We start from the raw sequence: 12,197 nt of genomic DNA, 5'->3' as shown, positions 1-12,197 counted from the left end.
GGGAGCGACGCCCGCTAGTGGCGGCCTCCGTGCGGGCCCTGGCGCCCCCCTGTACGAGGGCATGAGCGCGGCCCTGTGTCGGCCGGGCCGGGCCAGGCCCTGAGGGAAAGAAACGCCCCTCGAGTCTGACCGGCCGCTTCTGTCCCCCCCGCGCGCCCCCGCTGGCGTGGGGACAGGCCCCGGTGCGCGCGGGGCAGAAACCGGCCCCGGACGTGTCACGGTCTTCCCGCCCCGACTTCGTGGCCGGTTGGCTTTGGGGGGTTTTAGAGTTGGATACTCATTTTTCTTGTCGGATCATCACGTTGCACGTGTGGCTGGTGTCAGTTCGCGGCCGGTTCACGCGCGCTGCTTGGCTCGCAGGTGTGGCTGCTCCGAGCGCGCTCTGCTCCCTCCGGGCGTGTAACCCCCATGGCAGGGAGCGGGCCCCCCGGTACCTGGCCATCCTTTCACGGGGAGCACGATGACGCAGCCAGACCTGGTTCACAAGATAACTCCCGGGATTTCAGCTCGAAACCCAGTCGTGGTCGATCCAAGTTGTTTGCGGTGGACGATCTGCTCTGCCATCCTCTCGGCCAAAAAAGAAAAAAAAGAAAGGAAACAGGGCTGGCATTTTCCAAGGGGGCCCGGTGTCCATCCAGGGGCCCTTCGAGTCTAAACGGGTGGAGTTCGTTGCCGCCAGATGTGGTAGGAGCTGACACTTGAGCCGGATCCAAGAAAGGGAATTTAACCAAACAAAAATGTCACATACTAGCTGATGGGTTTTTTTCTCATGGGTTTGGCTTACAGATAGAAACAGCACTTTTCTGTAGATATGAATGAACCGTTAAGTTCGTTAACCATCAGTGAACCCCAGGGCCACCTTCTTGGCCATTTATTTCTTTGGCCATGTTTTTTAGTGGGGTAATGCTCCGTTTGGTGCTCCTGGAGTCAAGGGGTCAGATGCAAATTTGGGAAATCTTGTCCTTTGATTGTCCTGATCTCTCGTTAAGTAGGCCAGCATGGCTGCCATTTATGGATCGTAGCTCTCTGAATGGAAACATTCAGGTCATGTTTAGTAATTAAAACTCCTTCCATATGTGCCTAATGACATTTCCTGAGCAAATCAAAAGTTCTAATTTAATTTAGCTTGTTTAGTTGGCAGCCTACAGCACAGATTTTTTGCAACAGGAAAGAAAGACATCCTTTATATAGAGGGCAAAAATATCTATTAAAATGCACTATGCATAATATATTAACTTGTTTGTGTGTCTGTGATTTAGAGCTGTGAGCATTTTTTCACTTTTCCCATGCAGATACTTGTTTACCCCGGAGTAATGCTTTGGGATAGATACGAAGCCCTGAAGACCAGTACGTCCTAAAGAATGGCCAGTGCAACCTTCAATGCTGGTGCATAATACTTTAATATACCAAGAGGCTTTATTTTCAGTTATTTCTCCTTTCTTTTCCATCCATGTGCATCCCCTGCCATTTTGGCTCTGCTAACAAGACTTTGAATTTTGAATTAGCTGGCAAAATGTTTTTGCTGGTCTCATGTTTTGGGTTGCGTTCGGATGAAAAGTGTAAATGAAACTTTGCATGAAGTTAACTTCAAAAATCCAGCAGAGAAACTTTTAGCTGAGTGCTTCAGCGTGCCGCTAGAGGGTAGCAGAGGTCCATGGAAAGTCTCTGACAGGCTCGGAGTTGATTCCTTGGGTTAATGAGAATGGAGTGACTTGATACCTTATCATTACTCTCTGCAATCTGGCAAATCCTCTGTTTTCTAGCACGGCAAAGAACCAACATTTCTCTCCTGCTTACCACAGTCATTTGAGGGCTTGCCTGTTTGACTGAGATAATGGCAGCTCCTGTCAGTAAAACCTGCCACAAAAATAAAGTTTACCTCCACTCACCCTTCTCTGGAGAGGAATTTTCCTTTTAAGAAAACAGAGGGCTTGATCCTTCCTGGGATGCCTCTGCCCCTGTTGTTCTTCATACAGGGCTGGATGGTGAGGGGAGGGAATCCACTTGAGCTCCTATAGAGGGGAAACAGCACTCCCATGATCCCATCTATATCTCAGCGAGGAGCTTGACTTGGGAACAGAAAGGATGCTTTTACCCTTTGCATCCGTTGTAAATGCCACCTTCTCACCAGCCTGTGAAAAGTCTGATAGGGAACGTAACAAATGGTGACCACGCATAGACAGACTCCTGGGGGTTTTTGAACCCTGGATCTTGATCCTGCACTAAAAAGATGCGCCTTTCTTATATGACCGAAAGGAGTAAATGTCAGCAAGTAGCAGGCTTTTATATTCCACATGATCCAGTGACCACTGGGACACGTGATGGCATGCACCAGGGCATTGTCAGAAGGAAGTTACGAGCTTTTGTCTGACTTTCTTGTACTTGGATGGCTGATAAGGACATGTACCCCTGCAGATAATAATTTACACATATATAGTAGCTTTTTTTTTTTTTACAGAGATCTCAAGCCTCTTTGCAAATATTAGGGAATTAAACTACACAAACGCCATTCTGACATAGGAAATTATTAATATCCCCATATTCCTGTTGGGAAAATTGAAGCACGGAAGCATTTAGCAATTCACAGAGGATCCTGGAAGTCACTGACAGAGGCTGGAATAGATCCCAAGAGTCCTTCCTTTCAGTAACTTGCCCTCAATAACAAGGAAACATATTCTGTGGTGTGTCACTATAGAGAATTGGTAACACTACATCCCCTTATTCCCACAGGGGGACTTCACACAATATTGTAGTTTTATCTCTTTGACATTTATTTGGATGATTTCTTAGCAGAGTTCTTTTTAAATGACTGTATATGTGTGCATGCACTTGTGGATTGGAAGGGGGGAGCTTTGGAAGTGCTGGATTTATATAAAATATGAAGATTTTATGAAGCTGAAGCCTGAGACCCACAGCGCCTTGGAAACATTTTCTCCTTCACTAGAAAGCTATACACGTGATGTTTCAGGACATCCATTAATAATCACTGCTCTTGGGAGAACCTTGCTATCAAAGCGTTTGGTTGGTTTATTAGTTTACAGGTTATTGCTTCTCTGCTTTGGATTTCTCTCTTGTATCTTTATGCTTCTGAGTACGTACTGTGGGCTGGAACCTCAGGTGCTGCTGCTCTCTCTTCTGAACAGCCGGGGCGAGGGGGGAAATTATTATGCCTCCCTGATGCTGAAGCTGCCCAGAAGTCATTTTAGCTTCTGCCATAAACAAGTTAGAGTGGAACAATCCCCTGAGGACCACTCTGCTGGACAGGGTATGCCAGAGTGCCCAGCTCCCTTCTGTCCCCAAACTATTCCCTGCGAGGGAAGGGGGAAGAGCAGGTGTAGAACTGGCAACCTTAACTTCATGCCACCAAGGGATTCCCTTTGGCCAGGGGACCCCCAGCTGCTGCTTTAGGGAAGCTTTCCAGCTATCCTGGGCTGCTGAGCACAGCAAAGCAACCAGAGCTCTCCTGTTCCTTCATCCAAGCAGGTTCATCCTCCAGCGTTAATGCGTGTCATGGCTCCGACTGCAATTTCCCACTCCAGGAGCACACAAAGCCAGGGTACCTCGTTCCCCCTCTGACATGCAGTTTGTGGCTGTCTCCAGTGCTGAATGAGCAGGCTTCCATGCATTTGACCTGGCTGTGCCCCGACTCCGGTGCTGGAGTGCTGCAGAGCTGTAACAGCCAAACAGAATTGGCCCAAGGGAAACATTTCTGCAGGCAGCACCCCACAGGATATGCCGAATACTACTCCCTTTCCCGATAGAGAGGGAGCCGGTTGTGCTCCGCAGGGCTCCTGCCACAGGACATTGGGTAACACAGTCCCATCACGCCTTCGTGCAACTGTTCATGTCCCCTTGGGACAATGGAGCACCCCACACAAACATGTACAGATGGTGGCCATCCCATGGAGCCAGTGGGAGCTCCATCGGGACAGTGGAGCGAAGTAGATCCCTTGGACCAGACCTGTTCTACCTATTAGGCATCTAAGTAGCACTTAAATCTCTAAGTGTGACCATATCCCACTTTGCTCAAGTCCCCAATAAACATGAATGTATCTAGTTTTCTAATGCACCTTTGTCTCAAGGCTAAGTCACAAAAAGTGGGGAGGATCCAACTACCTTTTGCATTAAGGGTTTTTCAAGAACTTGAAGGGGACTATATTTAAGACACCCAGTCCCATCAGATACCCAATATGTGAAATAGGATCTTGCCCCTTGCATCCTGAGGCCTCATGGTTTACAGGGACCAGAAGGAGGAGTTGGAAGCAAATGGGCAGAACAGGTAGCATTCAAATGGTCTCCCAGGATGCGCTGCTCTAAGAGTCAGATGGTATCATGGGATGGACGCTGGTGGGTTGGGTGTGAGACTTGGTGTCCCAGTGTGGTCACGAGGATTGCAGTCACGAGGCCACCCCTGCACAGAATTTTTATCTCAGATGCCCTGGCCTAGTGGCACAGTCAACCCCACAGGCATCCTGAACATTGTGGGGAGACGGGCGCCAGCACTGATTTGATTTGGTGGCGTGGTCAGGATTTAACTGGTGCTGGGGGAATCTGAGACCAAACACCTTCTGTCTCAGCGACAGGGGTCCGTGCAAAGGCTTAGCCTGGGACCAGTGCTCTCTAGTAGACAACCGTACCAAAATGTAACTATGTCACAAGGGGCTTTGACCACGTCAGTGCCCCATGCAACTGCATTGTTTGTAATGCTCTAATGCCACCTTTGCACTGCCTTCCAGGACTCCAGCCTAGGACTATCAAGGTATGCAGATGTCTTGCTCTAACTATGACTGTGGGACTTCAGCACTGGGTGTTGCAATGTGTGTCTTGGCTCTTGGAGTGGTCTCCAGAGTCCTGTGTTGGGGGACTATGTAATCTACAATGCACGCGGAGAATAAGGGTCCTAAGTATAGGATTCCAGACGACCTGTGTGCTGATCAGCCACCTGCCTAGAGCTAGCCAATAGGAAATCCCTTTGGGATCCAGCCTCTTGCATCCACCTGTATATTGCAGGTGGTCTCTGTGCTTAACGGGAAAAGGAGGGTTGAGTGGATACAATCTCTTTAAACCTCTTAGACACCAAGCTGGAATTTCTCACTAGGAAATCAATGCCATTTTTCTATTTTCTGGTGACTGTGAAACATTTTTTTCCCCACCTGCTCTCTCTCCTTATAAAACTTGTTTTATTTCTTCAGGTGACTCCAGGCTGGACTGCCACTGTCATCCTTCATATGATGTAATCCTTTCTCCAGTTTCTCCAAGAGCAGTCTGGGAGAAGTTTGCCCTGAAACACCGAGAAAAGAACGCGGTGGGGCTAGGTCTAAACTTGTTAAACTGAATTGACCCTCCTACCACATGAATCTAGCCTGCTCCGGTCTTTCTAATCTTGTTCAGAGTTTGGGATAATTTGTTTAGTTGTGCTGATCAGCTGGAGGTTAATTCAATTGGACTTCAGTTATTTATTCATGCCTGGATTTGCTAAGTGTCACAGCAGATACATGAGGTCTCCATTACAGTTATGAGACAGCTTTATTAGTGTGACAGAGAGCTGGTCTGGATCACTTCTTCCCCTCGCTCCAGTGGCTGGATACCAGGGTTTTCTCCAGCAGAAGGAATCCTTATAGCCTTCCCCTTTTATTTGTACCATAAGTGGATGCTGTTGGTTATTGTGTATTGATTATAGCAGAAAAACACACTTCCCTGCATTCTGATGGGCTGGGAAGGTCTAGCCAATAATCTGCTTGAGGACACTCAGTAGTTCCTAGCCCTGTATTTTAAATAGTGAAGTAAAATGCAAATATCTTTTTAAAAGGCATTTATTATTAATAGTTTGGGCTTATATAGTGCCTTTCATCTCAAAGAGTCCTGTGGCACTTTCAAAATCACTTTACACATCAGTGAAGAGCAGCCAGCTCAGGGATGGAACATGGTAGCTCTTGAACAGTACATAAGACTAAGCAAAACCAAAGGAGAACATAGTATGCAAGCTGGAGGAACTCAGGTTGGCAGAATTTTGTTAATCAAACTGGACCAGAGCCAAGACACTAGGATTACCTCTTGTAAAAAGTGCTACTTGGCTACAAGTGCTCATATAACCTCGGGTAAAATTTTATTGAAAAGATGACTTCTTTACCTGCACACTGCACTGGGACATCGGTTCAGAGCTATCTCAGTGAATTTTGCCATTGTGATAAGAGTGAGATCCATGAACCAAGGGAGAACAGTTAACAAAACTCCTTGTGCTGCTACAGGGAACATCAAAGAATAGGTCAGTACTGCAGAATGACGTCCATTTAAAAAGAAAGTGTATTTATGTCTCCTATCCATGCAAACATGGCAAAGTAAATGCCTATAAATTAGCTTTCCTGTAGCTTACAGAAAAGATCAGATGGTGGAGAAAATGTTCATTATAGAGAAGGCCCTGGACAAAATTCCTTGCCTTATACAGTGGGGTAAATGTGCAGTAATGCTGATGCTGGCAGGACAGTTATTCTAGATTTGCCCTCATCCAAACAGGAACACAGTCTGGATTCCCACCCTCCTTTTTAACTGTTTGATTTGCCCCCCAGCCCTCAACTCCCTGTGTCATTGGCTGGCTTGGATGATACCATCAAGCATTAGTGCAGGCCCTGGGCAGTACTACAGTGCTGTGTCCTGAGGATTAATGGCACTATTAATCATCATATATTCTCTTGCTCTCCATTCTTCAATTAAATCGTAAACCTGTGCAGAGGAGCAGCCATTAACTTTCAAGAAGTGAGAAATGTTCCCACGTGTTTGGCCTCCTTCAGAAAACACTGTCACGGTTACACACCGTGAAATATGGTTTCAAACAGAACAATGCTTCAGAAAGCAGCTGAGACCCGCATTACAGCTCAGTGTCCTTCTGCAAAGTGTCTCTGGGCTGTGCTGGGGGACACTGCAATGATCCACAGCCCTCCCCACCTGCGTGCATGACACCCCAGAATGGTCGAGGTGTAGCCACTTGCAGGTGACGCTGGGAGCATGCCAAGAAGCTTGCTGTCTTAGACATGCTTCTAGGCACATGTCCAGCAGCGCTAGAAGACGGGGACGTTACATCTGCCTCACGGTGTAATGTGCAGGGGGTTGGCGTGCTGTGTATTCCAGCAGTGCTCCCTAGTGCAGTTTGGAGGCACCATGGCCATGCCCTTAATGATCTGGAAGCCAAATTAGAGCTTCTGCTTATCCACCAAACACAGAGAGCTTAGGCCTCTGCGGGGCAGGTGTCCTTGAGATGGCACAGTAAGCGTCTTGTATTTGTCACAGGGTAAACTGGTCCTTTAAGGAGCTGGGAGCTAAATTGCACCTGTGCCAGACTTGGCCTTGTTCCCAGGTGAAAGGAATGAGGCCAGGGATCCTGGGCTGGGAGTGGGTGATACAGAATGAGGCTTACCAGAGCAGTAGCAGGTAGTCTATGCGTGGCCTCTTCATTGGTCAAAGCCAAAGGACTTGAGACTGCATAAGACGGCTGATGGTGACTCCAGAGCTCCTGGGAAGAAACTTGGGAGCTGAAGCTCTGGTTAGAGCCCTGCTGGAGGATGGTGAGCTTGGCAGTAAAGCTAGAAGCAAGGGGGTATGGAGGCAGCGTATGGGCCTGCAGCCTGGATGGTGAGTCCATGTGCCAGTCTCCATTTTCAGTGCTGCTTTTCTGGTAAGGTTACACCCAGCCTGCACCGAAATTGGGGGATGAGGGGCAGACTTGCGAAAGGGAGACACTTGTTTGTGAGCTGCTGTCGGAGTGCGTTTTCCATCCATTTCATTGAGGTCCTTGGAGAGAAATAACTTTTAGTTGCTGGTGTGCTGGACTTGATGCGGTGCTCAAAAGGTGCAAAGTTGTTTCCCATTATTGGTCCCAAATTGTCCACCTCCTGTACCCGGAGACCCCCTGCATATATGAGTTTGCTGCTCCGTTCTGGTAACACATCTCAGCCCTGATGGTGCTGTTGCCTGCTGTTCTAGTAATAGGCCACTGCCCAGTCTAGGTCCAAGTCCTTCCAAATGCTTCTCTTGTGAGACCTGCCCTTGTCTTTCATAGTAGCAGGGTCAGGATGCCTTACTCCCTGTTAATCACATCCGTGTGCGAGGTGACTTGCGTTCTGTTGTGACCAGTACAAACTAAACTGCGGCTGCCACCAGCTCCTGCTCCGAAGCCAGGTCTCTGGTGGGGGAAAGGGCTGTGCAGTGATTCTGTTACACCCCTGAGCTCAGCAGCTTGCCTTAAGCTTCCATGATCCAGCTGCTTTTTTCTCAGTAAGATAAAGGGGAGAGTAGGAAAGGAGCCTGGGCTAATGAAGGTGGCATTGAGTATTTATGCAAAAGAAGCTCGCAGGCAGGGCATGCTGCTCCTCCGTGAGTCTGTAAAATTCCACTAGGGAGCCTGTGGATGAAGCTTATTTTATTGCCCATCTCAGAAATACAGAGAGAGAAATCTATCCCTGTCAAAACCCCACTGACGTCACTGCTCCCGTATTACAGGCAAATGTAGCCAAGGCTGTTTAGTAAATGGAGCTATTCTCCCTCCAGGCTGGACCCAAAGACTTCTCAGATTTTCCTCTTGCTGTGCAAGCCACCAATTTTCCCATCTTCTTGAGCCCAGCCTCCCCTTCCTCTACTGCAGCAGCTTTGACTTGCGGATGAGCCAAATTTTGATTCCCCTAAGAATTTCCCTCATTTAGTATTCCTCTTCCCTGCACTACTTTATACATTTTCTTTCCGCTTACAGGTTAAGCAACACCTGGGATTCTTAAAGCCTCCCTTGACTTTTACTTTGACCATCCATGCTTGAAAATTGAAATATTTTCACTTCTTTTCCAATTTGAGAGTTATTTTAATAATGCTGGATTTCTAAAAGACAACACATATGGGAATGATCGCTTCTCTGTAAATGGAAAGAGATGGACTTGCAGAGAGGGCTGGGCATGTTATTTGCTACACATCCTCCCCACCCTCGCATTTGCTGCAATGGGTCAAATTCCTTTCATGGGAGATGTGGTCCAAGGGCTGTACGAAAAGCACATGTTGCCACTTTTCCTAGTCCCTGGCATGTTGTATACACTTGTAACACTTCCCCCTCCCCTTCCCATTTTGAAACTATTTTTTATAAAAGGGGTTCAAATTTGACCCAAAAGGTTCTTGGGGATTTATTTTAACTCCTGACTTAGGACAAACCCCTTTAAATGCCAATTTTTTGCAGGCTAGAGAATTCACTTTGCCATCAGCCCTGGCAGGGCAATGCAAACTGCAGGCCCCACACCTTAGAAGCTGGCTCAGCATCTTTTCCTCGGAACAGAAATGGGTGTCTTATCCTGCCAGGCTGTGCTTGGATGTCCAGCTACCCACTCGCATTTTCCAACATCACTGAAACACCCAGTCCCCTAGGGAAAGGTGTGCCAAAGTCCTTGCAGGTGGTCTCAGGGAGAAGTGTTTGGAAGCCTTTGTACCCTTAGAAATATAAAACTTAATCCTTGGCAGAGGTGCCTTAGAGAAACAAAACACCTTGGCACGTAGCCATAGGTGGATCTAGCACCCTTTGCAACTAGCCCTTGGGGAAGGCAGGCAGGTGTCCTTGACAGGTGGCTTCAAGGGATGAAGAAACATATCTTGGCAGGTAGCCTGCAGAGGAAACTTTCTTGGCAGATGGCCTTTGTGGAAAGCAAGCTCTTTGCAATTTGCCTTCAGAGAAAGGGAAGTGAGAGCCAGTTACCTTGGCCCTTCTGCCAGATAATAAGCCCCCTTTATCCCACTCCCTGAACACTAAGCTCCATTTCTGTGGGACTCCCTGGGTACTTACCTGACTCTGTGTCCACAGGACACCATTGCACAAGTTGCTTCATGCTTTTCTCTGCCTACTCTTAAATGCCCATTTAGTATTAACACACTCCTTTCCCAGAGGCTGCCTTATAGGAAAGACCTTAAAGTGCTTCCCAAGGGGAAAGGAAGCCAGCACTTCTGGATGATAGTCCTTCCAGCAAGGGAAATAAGCACAACAGGCTTAAAGCACAACAGCTCTCAAATGACTGAAAGCTATTGGCATTGGAAAGAGCTGAACACTAAGATGACATCCTAAATGGCTAGGTAGAGGGACAGGTGACATCTGGGTTGAGGGGCGGGAGTGGGGGTGAGTTTGACTGGAAACAGATATACATACAGCTTCCTGCCGAGGTTATAAGTGCATTCAGGGTGGGTCAGTTGTTGAGATGGGGAAATATTTAGCACCCACCCCCCGCTCTGCCATTTTTGACAATCTTGCTGCAAACATCTCTATAATAATGTACTTAATAGAGTTGTCTCAGTGAAAAATGCTAACTGTAGACTGGGAAGAGAGTTCAGCTGAACTGTAAAATTCAGTAGGATCCTCCCAAGGGAAGGATGCACAATCTCTTTCCAATAGCAGCAACTGACATCCTAAATGGTGAAGAACTTGCTCCTGACCTATGAACTAGCACAGCCCCCATGGAGTTCCACAGCATGAACTGGGACAAACTTAGACCCTGCTTTTCAAAAAGAGGTCAATGGAGGCTGTAAATCTGAAATGATTTAATATCTAGCTGTTACACACAAACACTTTGACCTTCCTCCTTCCTCGGCCAAGGGGAAGATGGAGGATTTTAATATCTTTAGGCATTTCGTGAAGCTTCCAAGTCCCAAATCTTATTCTGCACAAGCAGGGAGTATTCGAGCGTTTCAAGATTCATAGAAGCTATTGCAGGGGTGAGGAGGGGGAAAACTTGTGTGAATGGACAGTGGGACGGGGCAATACGTGAGTGGAAGCTGCAGAGAGTCCAATATTGTCCCTGTCCACCTGCTTCTGCAAGGCAGTCTCCATGTGGTTAGGTTAGCACTTTAGCTGTGTAGCCTGGGTACACCCAGGGGTGTGCCCTGCCCGCAAGTGGAAGGGATGGTGGGGGGTCAAGCAAAAGTGCTGTGAGAGCAGCATGCCACTGGGGAGAAGTTCCCCCTTTTCTCTATAGAGCCAGGCTGGGATAAAGCACTCAACTATATACAAATTTATTGCTATACAATATAAATATGAATAAGAGACATTAAATATTTACAGTAGAATTGGTATGTGACACTATATTCAGTAACCTGCAACCAACACATTGTACCACTTCGAGGGACTGCAGAACAGAACAGGTAACTGGGAACTCAGTACAGGGGATCTACAGTGCAGGCACTAATTACGCCCCCCTCCCTGCACCGATGAACATTAACAGCCTGGAACAGGTAAGTTAAGACATCAACACAGTAAACACAAGAGCATCAACTCGGATAAGCCCAGGTAAGTTGAGGCGGCAATGAAACAGATGGACACAGGCAACAATATAGGTAAGTTCTGATAATAGACCGTAAACATGTATAGGTAATGAAAACAGGTAAACTAATATGAACTCCCTTAAGGAGCACGCAGAACTATATTAATCTCAACAAGACAAAGCAAACCAATCACAAAATATGAGGTATGCTCAGCACCTCCGCAGGGTGTTCCCTGGAGTTCCTCCCCATTAGGCCCCTGGACATGGACACCCCCCCGCCAAAAGGGAGGAGGGTGGCTGCTGTAGACCCTCCTCTCCCAAGCCCAGCTCCCCAGTGGGACCCGCTTTCCCAGCAACTCGCATTCCCACTCTGAAGCAGACAAGGCTCGTCCCCTCTCCGGCTGTACCTCTGGCTCCTCTGGATGGCCTGGTACCCTGCTCTGGGCCCTCCTGGCTTCCCACCGGGGGTCTTTCCCTTTCTCGGGCCCTGCTCTGGGCACTGGGGCTCTCTTAGTTTAATGCTGAGGCACACTGCGGGGCTTCAGTTACCAGGCCTAGAGCCGGGGCTAACTTGAGCAGCCTTGAGCTGCTCTCAAGGTCGACCCTCTGTGCACTGACCTGCGCACCATGTGGAGCCTGAGCAGCCTCAAGCTGCTCCCAGGGCCAGCTCTCCGTGCGCTGATCCGCATACTGCCCCACCCAGCCGCTTGTCGGGTTCATAGGCTCAAGCCACTTTGAGCAGCTCCCAGCACCTGAGGGCTGTACGCCAACCCCTGCATTGTGGAGGCTCACGTGGGGTCTTGATGACGGTCTTGTCTGGAGCGTCTCTCTGTACAGCGTGCCGAGCATGCTCTCCTTTTATATGCTTTAGGGGCTCTGCCCCTGAAGTCCAGCAGACCTGCCATGCTGCGTTCCACAATCCTT

General features: G+C 48.2%; 1 long non-coding RNA gene across 1 annotated transcript in view; it reads left to right on the top strand.

Annotated features, from left to right (window-relative positions):
- LOC109314732 overlaps window positions 1-1,349 on the top strand; it is a 17,689-nt gene extending 16,340 nt beyond the window's left edge. The window contains exon 3 of the long non-coding RNA XR_002102352.1: window positions 1,336-1,349. This is a non-coding gene — a long non-coding RNA (uncharacterized LOC109314732). The remainder of the gene's footprint in view (window positions 1-1,335) is intronic.
- Window positions 1,350-12,197: the final 10,848 nt, after the last annotated feature.

The sequence above is a fragment of the Crocodylus porosus genome, unplaced genomic scaffold (assembly GCF_001723895.1).
Source record: "Crocodylus porosus isolate Cpor-Errol unplaced genomic scaffold, CroPor_comp1, whole genome shotgun sequence".
Taxonomy (NCBI): Eukaryota; Metazoa; Chordata; order Crocodylia; family Crocodylidae; genus Crocodylus; species Crocodylus porosus.
This window is presented reverse-complemented; position numbering and strand designations above follow the sequence as displayed.